The sequence below is a fragment of the Pongo abelii genome, chromosome 1 (assembly GCF_028885655.2).
Source record: "Pongo abelii isolate AG06213 chromosome 1, NHGRI_mPonAbe1-v2.0_pri, whole genome shotgun sequence".
NCBI classification, from domain to species: domain Eukaryota; kingdom Metazoa; phylum Chordata; class Mammalia; order Primates; family Hominidae; genus Pongo; species Pongo abelii.
In genome coordinates, this window is record NC_071985.2 from 97,413,752 (window position 1) to 97,437,959 (window position 24,208).

The 24,208-nt window shown below is 38.0% G+C and overlaps 1 protein-coding gene across 5 annotated transcripts in view; it reads left to right on the forward strand.

The window, feature by feature from the left end:
* Nucleotides 1–6,487: 6,487 nt before the first annotated feature.
* The window catches only part of SPRR2G (small proline rich protein 2G), a 36,456-nt gene continuing 18,735 nt past the window's right edge, over nt 6,488–24,208 (forward strand). The window contains exons 1-3 of one of the 5 annotated variants that reach the window (XM_054527703.1): nt 6,488–6,597; nt 21,320–21,465; nt 22,146–22,336. The gene's annotated coding sequence lies outside the window, so the exon portion shown is untranslated. Of the gene's footprint in view, nt 6,598–17,139; nt 17,372–18,675; nt 19,025–20,303; nt 20,439–21,319; nt 21,466–22,145; nt 22,337–24,208 lie in introns of those variants that run through there. The other 4 variants (XR_008512202.1, XR_008512199.2, XM_063727548.1 and 1 more) reach the window with 4 other exon arrangements.

Sequence of the window (24,208 nt, forward strand, 5' to 3'; positions counted from 1 at the left end):
AATGTTAAGGAAGCCAAACTCACCACAGTGTGGCAAAGCGGCTGTGGCCAGACTGCCTCTCTAAATTCCTCCTCACTGGGTGGGGCATCTCTGAAAGAAAGGCAGCAGCCCCAGTCAGGGGCTTATAGATAAAACTTCCATCTCCCTGGGACAGAGCACCTGGGGGAAGGGGTGGCTGTGGGTGCAGCTTCAGCAGACTTAAAAGTTCCTGCCTGCCAGCCCTGAAGACAGCAGCAGATCTCCCAGCACAGTGCTCAAGCTCTACTAAGGGACAGACTGCCTCCTCAAGTGGGTCCCTGACCCCTGCGCCTCCTGACTGGGAGACACCTCCCAGGAGTGGTCGACAGATACCTCACACAGGAGAGCTCTGGCTGGCATCAGGCAGGTACCCCTGTGGGATGAAACTTCCAGAGGAAGGAGTGGGCAGCAATCTTTGCTGTTCTGCAGCTTCCACTGGTAATACCCAGGCAAATAGGGTCTGGAGTGGACCTCCAGCAAACTCTAGCAGACCTGCAGAAGAGAGGCCTGACTGTTGGAAGGAAAACTAACAAACAGAGAGCAATAACATCAACATCAACAAAAAGGACACCCACTCAAAAACCCCATCCAAAGGGCATCAGCATTAAAGCTCAAAGGTGGATAAATCCATGAAGATGAGGAAAAACCAGCCCAAAAATGCTGAAAATTCCAAAACCAAGAATGCCTTTTCTCCTCCAAATGATCACAACTCCTCTCCAACAAGGGCATAAAACTGGATGGAGAATGAGTTTGACGAATTGACAGAAGTAGGCTTCAGAAGGTTGGTAATAACAAACTCCTCTGAGCTAAAGGAGCGTGTTCTAACCCAATGCAAGAAAGCCAAGAACCTTGATAAAAGGCTACAGGAATTGCTAACTAGAATAACCAATTTGGAGAAGAAGTAAATGACCTGATGGAGATGAAAAACACAGCACGAGAACTTTGTGAAGCATACACAAGTATCAATAGCCGAATTGATCAAGCAGAAGAAAGGATATCAGAGATTGAAGATCAACTTAATGAAATAAAGCATGAAGACAAGATAAGAGAAAAAAGAATGATAAGGAACAAACAAAGACTCCAAGAAATATGGGACTATGTGAAAAGAGCAAACATATGATTGATTGGTGTATGTGAAAGTGATGGGGAGAATGGAACCAAGTTGGAAAACACACTTCAGGATGTTATCGAGGAGAACTTTCCCAACCTAGCAAGGCAGGCCAACATTCAAATTCAGGAAATACAGAGAACACCTCTAAGATTCTCCTTGAGAAGAGCAACCCCAAGACACATAATTGTCAGATTCTCCAAGGTTGAAATGAAAAAAAAAAATATGTTAAGGGCAGCCAGAGAGAAAGGTCAGGTTACCTACAAAGGGAAGCCCATCAGACTAATAGTGTATCTCTGCAGAAACCCTACATGTCAGAAGAGAGTGGGGGCCAATATTCAACATTCTTAAAGAAAAGAATTTTCAACCCAGAATTTCATATCCAGCCAAACTAAGTTTCATAAGTGAAGGAGAAATAAAATCCTTTACAGACAAGCAAATGCTGAGTGATTTTGTCAACCCCAGGCCAACCTTACAAGAGCTCCTGAAGGAAGCACTAAATATGGAAAGGAAAAAATGGTACCAGCCACTGCAAAAACATACCAAAATATAAAGACCAACGACACTATGAAGAATCTGCATTAACTAATGTGCAAAATAACCAGCTAGCATCATGATGACAGGATCAAATTCACACATAACAATATTAACCTTAAATGCAAATAGGCTAAATGCCCCAATTACAAGACACAGACTGGCAAATTGGATAAAGAGTCAAGACCCATTGGTGTGTTGTATTCCTGAGACCCATCTCACTTGCAAAGACACACATAGGCTCAAAATAAAGGGATGTAGCAAATGGAAAAAAAAAAAGAGCAGGAATTGCAATTCTAGTCTCTGATAAAACTGATTTTAAACCAACAAAGATCAAAAAATACAAAGAAAGACATTACATAATGGTAAGGGGATCAATGCAACAAGAAGAGCTAACTATCCTAAATATATATGCACCCAATACAGGAGCACCCAGATTCATAAAGCAAGTTCTTAGACTCTCACACAATAATAGTGGGAGACTTTAACACCCCACTGTCAGTATTAGACAGATGAATGAGACAGAAAATTAACAAGGATATTCAGGACTTGAACTCAGGTCTGGACCAAGCAGACCTAATAGACATCTACAGAACTCTTCACCCCAAATCAACAGAATGTACATTCCTCTCAGCACCACATAGCACTTATTCTAAAATTGACCACATAATTGGAAGTAAAACACTCCTCAGCACATGCAAAAGAATGGAAATCATAACAAACAGTCTCTCAGACCACAGTGCAATCAAATTAAAAGTCAGGATTAAGAAACTCAAAACCGAACAACTACATGGAAACTGAACAACCTGCCCCTGAATGATTACTGGGTAAATAATGAAATTAAGGCAGAAATAAATAAGTTCTTTGAAACCAATGAGGACAAAGGCACAATGTACCAGAATCTCTGGGACACAGCTAAAGCAGCATAAAGAGGGAAATTTATAGCACTAAATGCCCACATCAGAAAGCAGGAAAGATCTAAAATCAATACCCTAACATGATAGCTAAAAGAACTAGAGAAGCAAGAGCAAACAAATTCAAAAGCTAGCAGGAGACAAGAAGTAACTAAGATCTGACCAGAACTGAAGGAGACAGAGACGTGAAAAACCCTTCAAAAAAATGAATCCAGGAGCTGGTTTTTTGAAAAGATTAACAAAATAGATACACTGCCTAACAAAGAAGAAAAGAGAGAAGAATGAGACAGACACAATAAAAAATGATAAAGGGGATGTCACCACTGAGCCCTCAGAAATACAAACTACCATCAGAGAACACTATAAACACCTCTACACAAATAAACTAGAAAATATAGGAGAAATGGATGCATTCCTGGACACATACACACTCCCAAGTCTAAATCAGGAAGAAGTCGAATCCCTGAGTAGGCCAATAACAAGTTCTGAAATTGAGGCAATAATTAATAGCCTACCAACCAAAAAAAAAAAAAAAAAAAGCCCAGGACCAGGATTCACAGCCAAATTCTACCAGAGGTACAAAGAGGAGCTGGTACCATTCCTTCTGACACTATTCCAAACAATAGAAAAAGAGGGAATCCTCCTTAAATCATTTTATGAGGCCAGCATCATCCTGATACCAAAACCTGGCAGAGACACAACAAGAAAAGAAAATTTCAGGCCAATATTTCTGATGAACATCGATGTGAAAATCCTCCATAAAATACTGGCAAACTGAATCCAGCAGCACATCAAAAAGCTTATCCACCACGATCAGGTCAGCTTCATCCCTGGGATGCAAGGCTGGTTCAACACCTTTGAACCATCAATAAATGTAATCCATCACATAAACAGAACCAACGATAAAAACCACATGATTATCTCAATAGATGCAGAAAAGGCCTTCAATAAAATTCAACACCCCTTCAGGATAAAAACACTCAATAAACTAGGTATTGATGGAACATATCTCAAAATAACAAGAGTTATTTATGACAAACCCATAGCCAGTATCATACTGAATGTGCAAAAACTGGAAGCATTATCTTTGAAAACCTGCACAAGACAAGTATGCCCTCTCTCACCACTCCTATTTCAACATAGTATTGGAAGTTCTGGCCAGGGCAATCATGCAAGAGAAAGAAATAAAAGACATTCAGACAGGAAGAGGGGAAGTCAAGTTGTGTCTGTTTGCAGATGACATGATTGTATACTTAGAAAACCCCATTGTCTCAGCCCAAAAACTCCTTAAGCTGAGAAGCAAATACAGCAAAGTCTCAGGATACAAAATCAATGTGTAAAAATCACAAGCATTCCTGTACACCAATAATAGACAAACAGAGAGCCAAATCATGAGTGAACTCCCATTCAAAATTGCTACAAAGAAAATAAAATACCTAGGAATGCAACTTACAATGGACGTGAAGGACCTCTTCAAGGATAACTACAAACCACTGCTCAAGGAAATGAGAGAGGACACAAACAACTGGAAAAACTTCCATGCTCATGGATAGGAAGAATCAATGGCCATACTGCCTAAAGTAATTTAGAGATTCAATGCTATTCCCATCAAGCTATCATTGATTTTCTTCACTGAATTAGAAAAAAGTACTTTAAATTTCATATGGAACCAAAAAAGAGCCCACATAGCCAAGACAATCCTAAGCAAAAAGAATAAAGCTGGAGGCATCATGCTACCTGACTTCAAACCATACTACAAGGCTACAGCAACCAAAACAGCATGGTACTGGTACCAAAACAGATATATAGACCAATGGAACAGAACAGAGGCCTCAGAAATACTGCCACACATCTACAACCATCTGATCTTTGACAAACCTGACAAAAACCAGCAATGGAGAAGGAATTCCCTATTTAATAAAAGGTGCTGGAAAACTGTCTAACCATATGCAGAAAACTGAAACTGGATCCCTTCCTTACACCTTATACAAAAATTAACTCACGATGGATTAAAGACTTAAATGTAAAATCTAAAACCAGAAAAACCCTAGAAGAAAACCTAGGCAATACCATTCAGGACATAGGCATGTGCAAAGACTTCATGACTGAAACACCAAAAGCAATTGCAACAAAAGCCAAAATTGGCAAATTGGACCTAATTAAACTAAAGAGCTCCTGCACAGCAAAAGAAAATATCATCAGAGTGAACAGGCAACCTGCAGAATGGGAGAAAATTTCTGCAATCTATCCATCTGACAAAGGTCTAATATCCAGAATCTACAAGGAACTTAAATAAATTTACAAGAAAAAAACAAACAACCCCAACAAAAAGTGGGCAAAGGATATGAACAGACACTTGTCAAAAGAAGACATATATGTGGCCAACAAACACATGAAAAAAAGCTCATCATCACTGGACATTAGAGAAATGCAGATCAAAGCCACAATGAGATACCATCTCACTCCAGTTAGAATGGCGATGACTAAAAAGTCAGGGGCCAGGCGCGGTGGCTCATGCCTGTAATCCCAGCACTTTGGGAGGTTGAGGCGGGTGGATCACCTGAGGTTGGGAGTTCGAGACCTGCCTGACCAGCATGGAGAAACCCTGTTTCTAATGAAAATACAAAATTAGCTGGGTGTGGTGGCGCATGCCTGTAATCCCAGCTATTTCGGATTACAGGCATGCGCCACCATACATAATTTAAAGAATCACTTGAACCCAGGAGGCGGAGGTTGTGGTGAGCCGAGATCGTGCCATTGCACTCTAGCCCGGGCAACAAGAGTGAAACTCTGTCCCCACCCAAAAAAAAAAAAAAATTCAGGAAACAATAGATGCTGGAGAGGATGTGGATATATAGGAACACTTTTACACTGTTGGTGGGAGTGTAAATTAGCTCAACCATTGTGGAAGACAATGCAGCAATTCCTCAAAGATCTCTAACCAGAAATACCATTTGACCCAGCAATCCCATTACTGGTATACACCCAAAGGATTCTAAATCATTCTACTACAAATACGTGTGCACACATGTTTATTATAGCACTATTCACAATAGCAAAGACTTGGAACCAACCCAAATGCCCATCAATGATAGACTAAAGAAAATGTGGCACATATACACCATGGAATACTATGCAGCCATAAAAAAGAATGAGTTCATGTCCTTTGCTGGGACATGGATGAAGCTGGAAATCATCATTCTTAGCAAACTAATGCAGGAACCGAAAACCAAACACCACGTGTTCTCACTCATAAGTGGGAGGTGAACAATGAGAACACATGGACAGAGGGAGGGGAACATCACACACCAGGGCCTGTCAGGGGTGGTGGAGTACAAGGGGAGGGAGAGCATTAGGACAAATACCTAATGCATGTGGGGCTTAAAATCTAGATGATGGGTTGGTGGGTGCAGCAAACCACCATGGCAAATGTATACCTATGTAACAAACCTGCATGTTCTGCAGATGTATCTCAGAACTTTAAGTATAATAAAAAAAAAAAGTCATGACAAAAACCACGATAACTTTTGCACCAACCTAATAAAAAAATTCTTAAAACAAAATATAAGTAAATCAATTAAGTGAGATACAACAAAGAATAATATGCAACAACCAAGTTGATTACATTTCAGGAATGCAAAGTTAGTTTAATATTCACAAAGACATCTTTGAAATTTACTATGTTAATAGAAAATGGTAATTATATAAAAATCCCAGTAGATTCAGGAAAAGTTCTTGATAAAATTCAACAAGAACTCATGATAATTCTGATTATACTAGAAATAAAAGAGAATTTCCTTAAAGGAGTAACTATAAAAATATACAACAAACTTTACTCTTAATGGTAAAATCTTAAATGCTTACCCCAGAGATTGGAATGAGACAAGGATATTCATTATATTCATTTCTATTTAGAATTCTATAGGAGATTCTAGCTGGAGTCATAAGCCATGAAAAACATAAAATGTCTGAAGATTGAAAGAGAAGAATACAATTGTCTTTATCTGAAGAATACATAATTATGTAAGTCAAAAATGAAAAAAACTGTAAACTATGAAACCTAAAAAGTCAATTTATCATTGGAAATAAAATCAATATATAAAAGTTAACTGCATTTCTTTGTATCAACATCAAAAAGACAATTTAAAAAGTTATAAAGTTTATAATGACATAAACTATACAAATATATGAACATATTTAGTAAAGATGTGCAAAATCTTTAAAATCTGTAGAACATTATTGAGAGAAATTAAAGAAGATTTAAATGAAATAAAAATATCACATGTTCTTAGTTTGAAGACTCAGTAGTAAAATATATTATACCCAAATCGCCCTATAGATTCAATGTGTATGAATTATAGTACTGTCATTTTTGGTAGAATTTGTCAAGCTTATTTAAAAATTCAATTTTAAAATTAGGTTGTATTTATTGTATATTTATTCTGACATAATTTTGTTGGTAGCACTTGACAAGCTTATTTTAAAATTTATTTGGAGAGACAAATAACTAACAATAGCCAAGAGGTTCTTAGAAAATAACAAAGTTACAGAATTTCAACTACTCGATGTAAATGCTACAGTAATTAAAACAGCATGTTGCTGGTGTAAGGATAGACCAATGAAATAGAATAGAGACTCCAGGAACAGACTCACACACATATAATTGCTTGATACGTGAGAAGGATGACTGCATGGCAGTAGAGCCTTTTTGATAAATGGTGCCTGGGCCAATTGGATATTCCTATATTCCTATGGAATAAAAAAATATAACTTCCCCCTACCTTACATCATAAACAAAAATTAGTTCCAGGTGGATTACAGATCTAAATTTGAACAGTAAAACAATGGAACTTTAAAAAATAATCCACAGACCAATAATGAGTAACCAATAATGAGTAACAAGATTGAATCAGTAATAAAAAGTCTCTCAGCAAAGAAAAGACAAGGACATAATGGCTTCATTGCTGAATTCTATCAAACTTATAAAGAACTAATATCAATTCCCCTCAAAGTATTTCAAAAACTAGAAGAGGAGGGAATTCTACCCAACTCATTCTATGAAGCCACCATTATGTGGATACCAAAACCAGACAAGGACACAACAACAAAAAAGAAAACAACAGGTCAATATTCCTGATGCACATAGATGCAAAAATCTTCAACAAAATACTAAATACTAGGAAACCAATTCCAACAGCACTTCACAAAGATAACACACCATAATCAAGTGAGATTTATCCCAGTATGCCAGGATGGTTCAACATTTGGATGTCAGTAAATGTGATATACCACATAAACAGAATGAAGGAAAAATAACGTCATCCTCTCAATAGTTGCAGAAAAGGCAGTTGACAAAATTCAACATCTTTTATGATAAAACTCTCAACAAATTACGTATAGAAGAAACATACCTTAACAAAATAAAGGCCCATATGCAAGCCTATAGCTAATATAACATTGAATGGGGAAAAGTTCAAAGTCTTCCTCTAAGAACTGGAATTAGGCAAGGAAGGCCACTTTCACTATGCATATTTAATGTAGTACTAGAAGTTCCAGCCAGAGCAATCAGGCCAGACAAAGAAACAAAAAGCATCTAAATTGGTAAAGAGTAAGTCAAATTGTCCCTCTTCACAGATGACCTGATCTTCTATCTAGCAAAACCCAAAGACTCCATCAAAAACCTCTTAGCTCTAATAAACAAGTTCAGTAAAGTGGCAGGACAAAAAATCCACATACAAAAATCAGTAGCAGTTCTAGACACCAATTACAAACTATCTGGAAAAGCAATCTCATTTACAGTAGCTACAAAAATAGCTAGAAATAAATTTAACCAAAGAGAGGAAAGACCTTTACAAGGAAAACTATAAACACTGATGAAAGACATTGAAAAGGATACAAACAAATGGAAAGAGATTCAATGCTTATGCATTGGAAAAATTAATATTGTTAAAATGACCATACTACCCAAAGCAATCTATACATTCAATGTGATCTCTGTCAAAATATCCATGTCATCTTTTTACAGAAGTAGAAAAAACAACCCTGCAATTGGTATGGAACAAAAAATGAGCCTGAATAGACAAAGCAATGCTGAGCAAAAAAGACAAAGCTAGAGGCATCACTGTAGGCTGTTTGTGTTGCTATACAGGAATACCTGAGACTGGGTAATTTCTAAAGAAAAGAGGTTTATTTTGGCTCACAGTTCTGCAGGCTGTACACAAAACATAGTGTTGGCATTTGCTTTTGGCAAGGGCCTCAGGAAGCTTACAATCAATCATGGTGAAAGGAGATGGGGAGCCAGTTTGTCACATGGTGAGAGAGGTAGCAAGAGAGGAAGAGGGGATGAGGTGTCACACTTTTTTACAACCAGATTTTGCATGAACTCACAGAATGAGAACTCACTTATTACCATGGAGAGGGCACCAAGCCATTCATGAGGGATCTGTCTCCATGATCCAAACACCTCCCATCAGGCCCACCTCCAACACTGGAGGGTCATATTTCAACATGAGATGTGGAGGGGACACAACATTCAAACATATTAATTACACTACCTGACTTCAAAACATATTACAAAGCTATAGTAACCAAAACAGCATGATATAGGATTAAAACAGACACATAAAGCAATGGAACAAAATAAAGAACCCCCAAATAAACTCACGTATTTAGGGCTAATTGACTTTTGGTGAAGGTGCCAAGAACATACACTGAGGAAAGGACACCCTCTTCAATAAATAATCCAGGGAAAACAGGATATCCATATGCAGAAGAATGAAATTAGACCCCTATCTCTCACTGTATACAAAAGTCAACTCAAAATGGATTAAAGACATTAAATGCAAACCCAAAACTCTATAACTGCTAGAAGAAAACAGAGGAAATACTCCAGAACATTGGTCTAGGTGAGGATTTTATGGTTAAGGACTCAAAAGCACAGGCAAATAGGCAAATAGTATTACATTAAACTAAAAATCTTCTGTACAGCAAAGGAAGTTATCAACAAAGTTAAGAGATAATTTGTTGAATGGGAGAAAATATTTGCAAAACATTTATCCAACAAGAGACTGTCGGGGTGGTGGAGTACAAGGGGAGGGAGAGCATTAGGACAAATACCTAATGCATGTGGGGCTTAAAATCTAGATGATGGGTTGGTGGGTGCAGCAAACCACCATGGCAAATGTATGCCTATGTAACAAACCTGCATGTTCTGCAGATGTATCTCAGAACTTTAAGTATAATAAAAAAAAAAAGTCATGACAAAAACCACGATAACTTTTGCACCAACCTAATAAAAAATTCTTAAAACAAAATATAAGTATTATATTTTGGGTATGCAGGAAATCAAACAACAGCAAAAAATCAAACAATCCTGTTAAAAAGTAGGCAAAGGATCTAAACAGACATTTCTAAAAAGAAGATATACAAATGGCCAACAAGTATATGAAAAATTGCTCAATATCACTAATCCTCAGGGCAATGCAAACTAAAACCACAGTGAGATATCATTTCACTCCAGCAAGAATGGCTATGATCAAAAAGATGAAGAATAACAGAAGCTTGAGAGGATGCAGAGAATTCTCATACACCATTGGTGGGTATGCAAATTAATACAGCCATTATGGGTAACAGTATGGAGATTTCTCAAATAACTAAAAATAGAACTACCATGTGATCCAGCAATCCCACTACTAAGTATTTATTTGAAGGAAAGAAAATCAGTATATCAAAAGGATATACACATCCTAATGTTTACTGAAGCACTATCACAATAGCAAAGATATGGAATCAACCTAAGAGTCCATCAACAGATGAATGCACAAAGAAAATATTTTATATATATATATAATGGAATACTACCCAGCCATAAAAATAAGGAAATCATATTATTTGCAGCAAAATGGATGAAACTGGATGGAGGTCATTATGTTAAATAGAATATGCCAGACACAGAAAGACAATGATCATATGTTCCATCATATGTGGGAGCTAAAAATGGTGATTTCATGAAGGTAGAGAATAGAATGATAGTTACCAGAGGCTGGGAAAGGCTTGTATGTGCATGGGGTTGTGGGGGATAAAGAGAGGTTGGTTAATGGGTACAAACATATAGTTAAATAGAATAAACAAGTTCTAATGATTGATATTAGAGTGAGCTGACTATAGTTAATGAGAGTGTGTTGTAAAATCTTTCAAAATACCTGGAAGTGAGGAACTGAAATGTCCTCACCGCAGATAAACGATAAATGCTCATGGTGATGGGTATTCTAAATACTGTGACTTGATCATTATACATTCTGTGTGTGTAACAAAATGTCACATGTACCCCATAAATATGTATATTATGTACCCATAGAAAATAAAAATATATTACACAACCAAAAAACAAACAAACAAACAAAATTCTAAACTCTGGGAGAATGTCTTCAGATCTTGTCAATAGGAAAGATTCCTTAATCAGGTAATAAAAAGCATACCAATAAGGTGGAAAAATGACAAATTGGATTTCATTAAAATTAAAAATTTCTGATTATCAAAAACACCACCAAGACTGCAAAATGTCAAGCCACAGAGATGGAGAAGCTGTATGTAATACCTATATTTAACAAAGGGCTTGTTCCCAGAACACATATACACATGTGTTCCTACTCACAGATCAACAAAAAACAAGAAATGAGCAAATAGAAAAATATCTGAACAACTTGAACAGGCAATTCATGAAAGGGCATTTCCGTATTTCCAATAAACATATAATAAAGAGTTTAATCTCATCATTCATAAGAGAAATGCAAATTCAAGTCACAACGTGTTATCTCCACATAGCCACCGAAATGGCTAACACGAGAAAAGATAGACAATACCAAGTTTAGACAGAGTGTGGAGCAATTGAAACTTTCATACACAACTGATAGGAATAATAGATGGTAGAAAGAATTTGGAAAAGTTAACAGTATTCACTAGAGCTGAGCATATCCCTATCCTCTGACCCAGTCATTATATTCCTAGGTATGTACCTAACAGAAGTGTGTACATATAGTCACAAAAGGATGAGTACATAAATATTCACATTAGCACTATTTTTAAAAATTCCAAATTGGAAACTACTAAAATGCCTTTAGCAATAAAATGGATGCATAAATGGTAGCATATTCTCATAGAGAAATACTATACAGCAATGATAATGAACAATCTATATCTACAAACCAGAAAATGAATCAGTATCACAAACACAATTTTGAGGAAAAAAAATCCAGGCACTAAAGAGTTCATACGTATGATTCCCTTTATATACAGTTCAGAACATGAAGAACAAATGTACAGTGTTAGATGCCAGGAAAAAGGTAATGTTTGGGGGCTGGTAGTGACTGGGACTGCTTCTGAGGACCTGCTTCCCAGGTGGACTGCTTCTGAGATGCAGGTAACATGTTATTTCTTCATTTGTGCATTGGTTGCATGGTTGTTTAGCTTATGAAGCTTTATTGAGATGTATACCTGTACTTGATGAGCTTTTATAAATTTATACTTCAATTTTAGTCAGTTAAAAGGTTACTTTAAAGGGAAGGAAGCCACCAAAATGCCAATATTCCTGCAACTTAGTGAACAAGGAAAGAAAGATATGATGAAGTCAGCATAAGAGTCACTGCCACACAGCATGAAGTGCTTTGTAGGACAGTAAGGTCTCCAGATTTTTCTCTAGCTACAATGGCAAGATATATTTTTTTAATATGATACCCTTTTAATGGTATATATGGAAGATATTTACACCAAAACATTTGCCATGAGTATAAAAGATATGATATGGCTTGGATCTGTGGCCCTGCTCAAATCTTTTTTTTAATTTTTAAAATTATTTTTTAATTTTATTATTATTATACTTTTAAGTTTTAGGGTACATGTGCACAATGTGCAGGTTAGTTACATATGTATACATGTGCCATGTTGGTGTGCTGCACCCATTAACTCGTCATTTAGCATTAGGTATATCTCCTAAAGCTATCCCTCCCCCCTCCCCCCACCCCACAACAGTCCCCAGAGTGTGATGTTCCCCTTCCTGTGTCCATGTGTTCTCATTGTTCAATTCCCACCTATGAGTGAGAACATGCAGTGTTTGGTTTTTTGTCCTTGCAATAGTTTACTGAGAATGATGATTTCCAATTTCATCCATGTCCCTACAAAGGACATGAACTCATCCTTTTTTATGGCTGCATAGTATTCCATGGTGTATATGTGCCACAGTTTCTTAATCCAGTCTATCATTGTTGGACATTTGGCTTGGTTCCAAGTCTTTGCTACTGTGAATAGTGCCAGAATAAACATATGTGTGCATGTGTCTTTATAGAAGCATGATTTATAGTCCTTTGGGTATACACCCAGTAATGGGATGGCTGGGTCAAATGGTATTTCTAGTTCTAGATCCCTGAGGAATCACCACACTGACTTCCACAATGGTTGAACTAGTTTACAGTCCCACCAACAGCATAAAAGTGTTCCTATTTCTCCACATCCTCTCCAGCACCTGTTGTTTCCTGACTTTTTAATGATTGCCATTCTAACTGGTGTGAGATGGTATCTCATTGTGGTTTTGATTTGCATTTCTCTGATGGCCAGTGATGGTGAGCATTTTTTCATGTGTTTTTTGGCTGCATAAATGTCTTCTTTTGAGAAGTGTCTGTTCATGTCCTTTGCCCACTTTTTGATGGGGTTGTTTGTTTTTTTCTTGTAAATTTGTTTGAGTTCATTGTAAATTCTGGATATTAGCCCTTTGTCAAATGAGTAGGTTGCGAAAATTTTCTCCCATTTTGTAGGTTGCCTGTTCACTCTGATGGTAGTTTCTTTTCCTGTGCAGAAGCTCTTTAGTTTAATTAGATCCCATTTGTCAATTTTGGCTTTTGTTGCCATTGCTTTTGGTGTTTTAGACATGAAGTCCTTGCCCATGCCTATGCTCATGGGTAGGAAGAATCAATATTGTGAAAGTGGCCATACTGCCCAAGGTAATTTATAGATTCAATGCCATCCCCATCAAGCTACCAATGACTTTCTTCACAGAATTGGAAAAAACTACTTTAAAGTTCATATGGAACCAAAAAAGAGCCCGCATCGCCAAGTCAATCCTAAGCCAAAAGAACAAAGCTGGAGGCATCATGCTACCTGACTTCAAACTATACTACAAGGCTACAGTAACCAAAACAGCATGGTACTGGTACCAAAACAGAGATATAGACCAATGGAACAGAACAGAGCCCTCAGAAATAATGCCGCATATCTACAACTATCTGATCTTTGACAAACCTGAGAAAAACAAGCAATGGGAAAAGGATTCCCTATTTAATAAATGGTGCTGGGAAAACTGGCTAGCCATATGTAGAAAGCTGAAACTGGATCCCTTCCTTACACCTTATACAAAAATTAATTCAAGATGGATTAAAGACTTAAACGTTAGACCTAAAACCATAAAATGGCAAGATATTTGATCATTTCAATTAGGCAGGACATAATCTTCTCTATATTTTATATGATTGCTGTGGTTGTTCTGATATGGGATTGTTGTGGCACAAGATAGGAATAAGGAGACAAGATAGAAATCAGGTCACAAGATAGGAAACTTCTGCAGTGGTTCAGGTGAGGATGATGGTGGCTCTAATTAGGGTAAGAACATTGAAGATAATGAGAAGATGAGAAATGATAATAAGCTTAAGGCAGAACTTGGGATCTAGGAAGAAGTAGTATGTGGAAGGTGAGGAAAAGAGGAATAAGAGATGAATCCTAGGTCTTAAAAATTATCATTATGACTACTATCATTACTTCAAAAATTATTATCCTTATTTAGTTTGTGGCATGAGTACCTTCACACACATGATGATATTGTATATTTAAAAATGAATAGAAACCATTTCACAAATGATAGGCGTGACATTTTTATATTTAAAATGAGTGGATATTATAAACAACTTCATATTGAATTCTGCAACTTAGATGAAAAGCACAAATTCCTTGAAAATAAAAAACTAACACATAAAGAAATGAAAATTTGACAGCCCTGTGATGGTCTTTTGTTGTGTCAGCCTGGCTGCATGACAGTCCCTAGTTACTCAATCAAATACTAATCTAGGTGTTGCTGTGAAGGTAGATGTGATTAAAGTCCATTATGAATTGACTTTAAGTAAGGGAGAAAATCCTAGTTTATATAGTCTGGTCTGATTCAATCAGTTGAAAGGCTTTAAAAGCCGAGCTAAATCTTCCCTGAAGAAATTCTATATGTGGATTACAGCTTCAGCCTATGACAGAGTTCCAGCTTACCCTCTTGATGTCCTGACCTCTGGATTTTAGACTTGCCTAGCTGCCTTTGCAATCACATAAATTGAGTCCTTGTAGTAAATCTCTGAAGTACATTTCCAACTGGTTCTGTTCCTCTCATTGTACCCTGACTGAGACAATCTCTAAAATTATTACAGAAATAAAACCCATAGTTTAAAACCTTCCCATATAGAATACCCCAGGTCCAAAAGGGTTAACTGGTGAATTACACCACACACTTAAGAAATAAAAATTTCAATCATACATAATTTCTTTCATAAAACAGAGAAAGAGGGAATATTCACCAAGTCTTTTTCAGGTTAATGTAGCCCTGATATTGAAACTTGACAAGGACATTAAATGAAAAGAAAGTTACAGATCATTATTCCTCAGGAGCACAGAAGCAAAAATCCTGAAGAAAATATCAGTAAATTGAGTCTAGCAATATATTAAGAGGATTTGTCACAGAATGCAAGGTTTATTGAATATTATAAATGTAATTCACCAAATTAACTGAATAAAGGAAGAAATTATATCATCTGAATAGATGTAGAGAAAGCATTTGACAAAATTCAACACACATTGAGGATAAAACTCTTGCAAACTAGGAATAGAAAGAAATTTTCTCTATGCGGTGAAGGTCATCTATGAAAAGCCTTGGCTAACATTATATTAATTGTGAAATATTTTTCCCCTAATATCAGAAACAAGGCAAGTATATCCCAATTTACTACTTCTATTCTAACATTTCCTGGAAGTTCCAGCCAGTGCAATAAGGTAAGAAAAATAAGTACAAGCATGGATTTGAAAGAAGAAGCACAAATGTCTTTACTCACAAATGGCATAATTGCCCATGTAGAAATTCCTAAGAAACTTACAGAAATATGTATTGGAACTAATATGTAACTTTATCAAGGCCACAGAATACAAGGTCAATATATAGAAATCAATTATATTTCTATATACCATCACCACACAATTGGAAATAAAATTTAGAAATAACTTTATGACAGCATAAAAAGATAAAATGTTAGTAATATATTTAACAAAAATTTGTAAGACTGCTACACTGAAAATTATAAAACAATCTGGAGAAAAACTAGACAGGACCCAAGTAAATGAAGAGATATAGGTTCATATATTGGATAACACACTATTTTAAATGTATCAGTCCTCTGAAATTGATGTATTTATTCCCTGCAATCCTAACAGAAATCCCAGCTGGCTTTTTTTTTGGAGAACTTAATGGACCAAATTTAAAATTTACATGGAAATTCAAAGAATCTAGAAAAGTTTAAACAATCTTGGAAAATAACAAAGTTGTAGGTCTCACACTGTCTGGTTTCAATACTTACTATAAATGTTCATCAATCAAGAATGTGTGGTTTTGGTGTATGAATACACATATAGATAAATGAAAAAGCATGAAGAACTCAGAAATAGACCCACATTTATGTTCAAGTGAAAATGTATAAATGACCAAAACGCATGTGAAATCCTTAACCATATTATCAGTCAGGGAAATGCAGTTAAAAAGCCCCATGAGATATCATTTCAGACCCACGAAAATGGCTAATATTAAAATTAATGACAAAGCAAGTGTGGCAAGGAGGTGGAGCCCCTGGAACTCTCATACAGTGCTAGTATGAATGTAAGGTGGCACAATCAATGCAGAAAACAATTTGGCGGTTTCTTATAAAGTTAAACATACAACTATGCTATGACCAAGAAGCTCCACCCCTAAATATTCATTTAAGAGAAATAACATGTCCATGAAAGACTTGTACATAAATATTCGTAACAACTTTGTTCATATAGCCCCAAATTGTAATAACCTAAATGTCCATCTGCAGGTAAATCAATAAATTATGGAAAATTCATACAATGAAATACTGCCTAGCATTAAGAAAACTTAAGAAAGTATTAAAAAAGCAGGAATTTGATGCGTATCAAGACACTATGTTTAGCAAATAAGCCAAACACAGCAGAGTATGTTCTGTATGATTCTATGTATATAAATCATATTAAAATGTGCTTAACAACACTATTAGTCAGGGAAATACAGAATAAGGAAAACTAACCTATGGTGAGGAATCTGAACAGTGCCTTTGGGAGGGGATTAACTAACTGCAAGGGGGCATTGGAAATATTCTAGATCCCCCTTGCGCTCAGAGGTTCCAGGGGCTGTTATGATAGGATTATGGTTTCTATTTACTTTTCTCATTGTTCTAAGTTCTTTGTTGAGATAAAATTACACTACCAGAAATCTACATACTTGAATTATCTTACTCACATTAGCTTTAATGAGACAATGTATTATTGCTGTGCTTTTTCACTTTTACTGACATGGACTACAAGAACTGGCTATATGAAATCTGAGTCTGCTTTCATCTCGCCCCTTGATAAATGCCTTCTCTGTGAGCCCCAGGAGTGCTAGAAAAAGTAGGCTTTGTCACACCCATACAGACATGGTGTGTTTTCTCCTCCAAGGCTCTTCTTCCACGTAAGGGAAAACTGTTGTTAGTACCTGTACAGCTGCCAAAGTGGAATTTTCTTTGAAAGTCAGAAGTTAGTTTTCAGGAATTGAAGTGAATCAAAATTGTTGGGGAAATACTTTTTATGTGTTCCAGACCAGTTTTATCTAGGATAAAAGTTTCCAAGTCTGTCTTATTCATGCCACTGGGATCTTCTGAGGACAAGGGCACCTTGGACAGGTGGGATAGGAGGTAACTAAAACTGAGAAGCAGACATGGACAATGGATAAATACATGTGTGAGTAACAAACACGAGTGCATAAAGGAAGTTCCAGGAAGAAGGAAATCCAATGTCCATGTGTTCCAGCTGCTGAACTGAGGTCTAGAAATGTAAAGTAACTTGTCTAGGGTTACATAGCCAATACTAGGACTCAGCGAGTTGACAGTGCCGTATGCCTTTTCTGGCAGTATCAGATCTCACCTCCCCTTGCTTGCATGGCCAAGGCTTCATTTCTAGGAGGAAAGAGAAATGAACCGGACTGTGAAAACCATTCAACAATTTTTTTTTTTTTTTTTGAGATGGAGTTTTGCTCTGTCGCCCAGGCTGGAGTGCAGTGGCATGACCTCGGCTCACTGCAGCCTCTGTCTCCGGGGTTCCAGCAATTCTCCAGCCTCAGCCTCCTGGGTAGCTGGGATTATAGGCATGCACCACCACATCTGGCTAATTTTTGTATTTTTAGTAGAGACGGAGTTTCACCGCCCTCAGGTGATCCACCTGCCTTGGCCTCCCAAAGTGTTGGGATTACAGGTGTGAGCCACCACATCTGGCCAAGAAATATTTATTGAGGCCTCATATGTCTTAGGAACTGTGAGGTACCGGGCATATAGCAGTGGTGAATAACACATGGAATTTAAATTCAGTAAGGATAACAGACATTAAACAAAACAAATGTTTACCTTGATAATTACTTAAGTATAATGGTTACATGTGTCATGAAGGAGTTGTTCAGATTTATAAAAGCATAAAACAGAGGGAACTAACCTCATCTGAAAGAATCCATGAGAATTTGCCTGAACCTTGTATGGAACATGAAAGTTCATCAGGGAGAGCTCCTGGCTGAGAGAGCAGCATGTGTGAAGGCTGGGAGGGAAGAACCAACCTGGCACATATCAGGAATAGAGACCAGGGCCTGTTAAGCCAAGCCCAGGGAGAGGAGCGTTGCATGGACTGGACTTATGGGAACAGCCAAACAATTAGAACCTTATAGGTCGATGTTAAGGAGTTCAACTATTTTTTCTAAGTGTAACAGGAAGCCATTGAAGGAAGGACAGCAGGCAGGATAACACAATTGCCTTTGTACTTTTGAAAGATCATTTTGGCAGTGTGGTGTTTAGCTTATAGGGGATTGGGAGTTGAAGACCAGTTAAGAGGTTCTTACGATTAGTCTAAGTGAGAGATGATGGTACCTGGATGAAGGTAGCAAGAGTGAAATGGAGAAAAGTAAATGGAAGATATAGAGGAGATATCAGGTGGAATTGTTAAGCTCACAATATTAGCTCTGATCATTCTAACAATTCCCTGGGTCTGGGACCCATGATAACATCTTAGCAGTCAACATCATAGCACAATTAATGAATACAGTTAGGTCTACCTTACTCTAGGGTACAGCCTGCTGCCTGAGGTATTAAGTGTTTCCTCTTTCTTTTCTTTTGTTTCTTTCTTTTTTTAAAAATCCAGGTCATTTTCATCTAGCAAAACTTGATGACATGACAGATGCTTCAAATATTGGCTGACACTGCAGGTGTTGTCTCAACTTGCCTGGATCTAAAACCAGTGATAATTTGGGCTTGTAGCAAATATATGTAATCTTTTCCCTTGCTTTCCAGTACTCTTTGCACACTGTCACTATGTATGGACTATTTTACAGACTTGTATTCCTTCTCCCCAAGGTAGAACCCAGAAAGTAAATCTCACAGTCTGTTTTGCAGTCAGGGTGCGCCCTATGACGGAGGCTCTACCAGTCAGAGCTATGCTCTGGAAAGGAACAATTGGAGGAGGGTCTCCTTGCAGAAGACATTTTGCTGGCAGGGGTGGTGGCTCCCTTTTGCGGCTGGCTGAGGATGCAAGGATGTGTTCCTGGCATGATGTAACAATGGTGGAGCAGTCGCTGTGGCAGTAGAACTTCCTCACCAGGCTAGTTTTGTGGTGTGGTTTTTGGATATTTCTCCTATATGCTTAGCCTCAAGCCTGGTTCTGCGGCTTTTCTAAGAGTTCTATAATCTACCCAATAATATTTTAATAAACCCCTTTTCTGTTTAATCAGTCAGAGTGAGCTTTTGTTGTTTGTAATTAATATCCTGAGATGATACAAAACTAAATGCTATTAAGTACACAGTATTAGCCTGCTCTTTAAATTCTACTAAAGCAACATCATGAAATTGGAGTTCTTGGAAGAGTGACCAAAGAGGAAGAAATAGGTCTGATCAAAGCTTTTGTTCATGCTTGGCTTACATATGGGTTATGCCAAACATTTATCAACATATAAGAGAAATGTATGTCCCTATAACATTTCAAATAAACTCTTTCATAGGGCCTTCTCATAGGTGAATTTCTGAGCCCATCTGCTAAAAATTAAACTATAACAAAGTAAAAAATGTGAATGCCTCTGAATTAGTGAGTGAGTCTTTCCTGCCCCATCCTTTATGGTGTGAAAGAATCTGTAAAATTTCCCAAGGAGTCCATGAGCAGGTGGAAGAGTGGCCTAGGTGGGGAAGAAACAAGGCATAAACGATTCTTGAAGCCAATGAGAGACTTGAGTCTTGCCACCTCCAACCCCATGGAAGGAACTCCCTGGAGCATCACTGACTCAGGACTACTAGCCTCTGCTATGACACCTCCAGTGACAAGGAGGGAACTGCTCTGTAGTTCAGAGCAAAATTCTCCTAAAGTAACAGAAGTCACTGGGAAGCACATTTCAGTCCAACCAAGGAAATAGTTTCTAAGTAATTTCATTAATAATAAATCGGGTTGCCTCCCTTGTACAGAGCACTCTATTGTGGACAGACTTCAAGCAGAGGCTGAAAGACCATCAGGAGGTATTTTAGAGCAGATTTCCTTTCAATATGTGCTTCTGATCCCATGATTCCTATTCTTTTCTGAGATTTTTTTTCTGTTTGACTTCCCTTTAGAGCCTCCATCATTTCCCTCTATTTGTTTCCCTCTCTCTGTAGGACAACCTCCATATTTATTTCCCTCTGTCTGTAGGACAACTTCACTCTTTCTTATTGTCCAAACCACAGGCTCTGAAAGAGGAGCCAGGGAGTAATTGAATATCACAAGCCTGAGGGTTCTGGAAGTGTTAGCCATGTTCTGTCTCAAGGCCTTCACTCAAATTGTCAGGTCTGTGTCCTCATTTGAAGACTGTTCTTTGTGGTTTCTGAATAGCTGGGATTTGACTTCAATTTAAGTGAAGTAAGACCTCTTGGGGTTGTAGAAAGAACGTGAGATAGGATGTGAACATGTGGATGCTAGCTTTACTGACATTAACCAGCTGTGCATTCTGAGTGAAGTTCCTCAGTATCTCCATGACTTTATTTCTTCATCTCTAATATTGAAGACTTGTAAGAGTTCCAAAGTTAATTCTAGAATTATATTATGTTTATCTGCCTGTCTATTTATGCACTTAACTATCCTAATTCTTTAAAACCCCACCTTGAAAAAAGTGGTCACTATCAGTCCAACCACACAGTCTTCTTCCGGCCCAGATGAGGGCTAGCCCAAGCCCTAAGGGAGAGTCGCTGTCTCTTCTTCAACTTCCTGCTTCAGAGGATTAAGGTGGCATAAAAAGTAATCTTGTACCTTTGATCCCAAGCACAGTCAAACTTTTGGAAAACAAAAGGGTTTGCCCCAGTTTTCTGTTTTTTGGATGCCTCATTCCAGTTACTAATGTGATGTGTCTAACTCTTTTTTTGTACAGGAAACTCCGGTTTTGCAGGTATTGAGTGACCAGCAAGGTTTCCATCTCCTGAGGAAGGGTAGCCTGGGAGAAAGAAGACACAGAAGCCCTTTCCCACAGTACCTCTGGGTTCTCTGTGGGGGCAGCCAAGGGAAAGGTGCAATGAGGTGCGTGGGGGGCAGGACCCTTGAGTGGGGGAAGGATGTGTGCAAGGACTGGTAGGTGGTAGGTTAGTGGTAGAAGACTTGAACTTATGTTGTAATGCTACAGCAAAAGTCAACCCCATGAGACCAGACCAAGTATTGTAATAGGTGCCACCAGGAAAGAACTCTGTGGAATTGATAGATAAAAAGGTTTGTTAGAAAAAACTAAATAGGACAGTCTGGAGAAGTAGACCTGCTCTTCTGAGCATGAGAGTTATAATTTCAGAATAGTTTTGTCAGTCAGGGAGTGTTGATAGACCCTGGAAGGTGAGAGGTGAAGTAGAGTGGAAGCCAATTCCTGGTCCTCTCATGGGACATGGCTTGACTGTCAGTTGTCTCATGTATTCAGGAGGATGCTGGATACCTGAAACTATAGGTCACTCCAATTTCAATGGAGGACTAAAGTTGAGAGTCAAAGAAATTGGTAAACCAAAGAAGAAGGTCTGAACAAGTCCTTAGTACATGGCCAAAGGACATATGTAGATACTGATAGCTGGAGTACAGGGCTGGGGATTCAGGGGGCATGGGAAGGGAGGGCAGAAGCATTGGGCAGAGCTCAAGAGGGGAATTGTGGTCCTTGGGTAATGTTAGACATCCACTAATTTCACTGGTTGATGTGTTTGCTTTGTTGTATTATTTGGTAGGGAAAACTGTGCTTATGGAACCATACATGGGCAAAAAAAGACTTCACTATCTGTGCCAGGGAGATGGGACCACCATATGTTGGCAGCTATGAAGTTGAGAGGTGGCTGTTCACCAGAGATGAATACACAGGGTTTCCAGTCAACTTTCAGCATTTTGGTGCATGATACCTGAGCCCTAGCCAGTGGAAAAAGTAAGCAATTATCTGCTGAAGAAATGTCCATAGTGGTGAGTGGTGGTAGGCTGGATGGAGGAAAAGTGGTGGCATGTGCAGTGGAGATTCAGGTACTGAAAGAGTATATGGTGTGATCACACAAGTCCGTATAACCCAAATTCTCAGATGTTCAGCCTGATGAATGAATAAAGGGAAGCATTCCTGGGGAGGTGAGTGGGTGTAAAGGCTCCTGTAGTCCAAGAATCTTGAATGTTTATATGCAATCCATTAGCTCAATAGTAGCTATAATTGTTATTTACTCTCTTTTTGAGTTTTAGTGTTTGTGTGTGGTAAGACACACCTGTGTTTCAAGTAGTCCCAGGACAGCCGGGAAAAGGGTGGAGGAAGGAAGGGTGTTTCCCTGCTCATATTCAGAGAAACTAATTGCCTGGGAAAATTCAGGCTAAACCAATGAAGATGAGAGAGTTTCAACATTTCAGTCATACTGGCATTTAAGGCAGGTGTGAACAAATAAACATTAGTGACAAGAACAGCCTTGCCAAGCAAAGTACTCTTCCGTGAAAAGAGGGAGGATTGACCCTCCCATCTGATGTCAATGCCAAGGCCAAAGAGGGTGGAATGAGCTGACTGTGGATCCTGGATCTTCTAAGCCTTTGAGAATTTCTATGTCAGTTGCCCATGATACCCTGTTCTTTCTCACTTGTTGACCACCTCTCTGAGTCACTGACCAGACAGTGCTGGTTTATTTAGGTGGATTTGTGGGGTCCTGGCCTGAATCACCATATGCAGAGGTGGCTCTCAGAGGGTGGTGGGCAGCCATGGGGAGGTGCAGGGAGGTAGGACCTTTGAGTGGGAGAAAAGCAAGTGAGGGGCCTGATAGGTGGGTCTGTGGGATCCTGGGCTGATTTACCGTATGCTGGTTAATTTTTAAAATCAAAAGCATTTTCTTTTGAAGCCATGGCATGATACCTCTCTTATCTCTCTATCAAGCCCTTCTTCCACCTTTTCTTCTTTCCTCCTTTCCTCTCTCTTGTCCGATTGCCCAATAGTCTTCTGGTGTTGATTCCTAAACCCAGGTCTACCTTTTCTACCTACTCTTTGCGACTCATAAAGCTTTTGTTTTCTGTTCATTTTTCATTGCCATATGCTGTTTTTGTGTCCTTGAAGTTGGCTTTTGTGTATCACAAAGATGATTTAAGGCACACTTTGGTTTACGAAATTTATATTTACTTTATTAAAGTTGCCAATTATACTGCTTTTTGTGAGCCATAAGTTAGATAACTAATGTTATTAATTTAATTAAAATTCTAGAAATTTGTGTAATTTTTTCAAGGGGCTTTGGAGTAATAATTGATCCAGTTAACAACTTTGGTTAAACTCTCTTAAACAACTTAAACTGAGGTTACAAAGTTGATATCCTCAATTTTAGAGTACTTTAAGTCTCCCACTGACTAATACAATTCCAAATACATACTTGAAGAAAATTTATACATATTTTGATTCTTATGTTTTCTTAAGTATTTCAATGCTGTTTAGAAACCTAACCAAATTCCATTACACTTTGTAACTTAAAATCATGCCTAAATAAGTTAATTAGCTACATTAGTTAATATAAACTGTAAGACTGTCAACTGAAGAATGATGAGATTCATATATTTGGAAAGGAGAGCTTCCTTTCTCATAAAGTGGTTCAGTCTTCAAGGTGGCCATTCTGACAGACTTGGAAGCACAGCCTCCAGCCAGAAGCCAGAAACACAGATATTTGGAGGGTGAGAAGAATAAGGCAGGAATTTATGCTGAACAGCGTGGCTGAATATACATGTTAAGTAAGCTATAGGAGGAGTTATGAATATTTGTGAAAGGAGAAACGTGCACATACACAATTGAGCT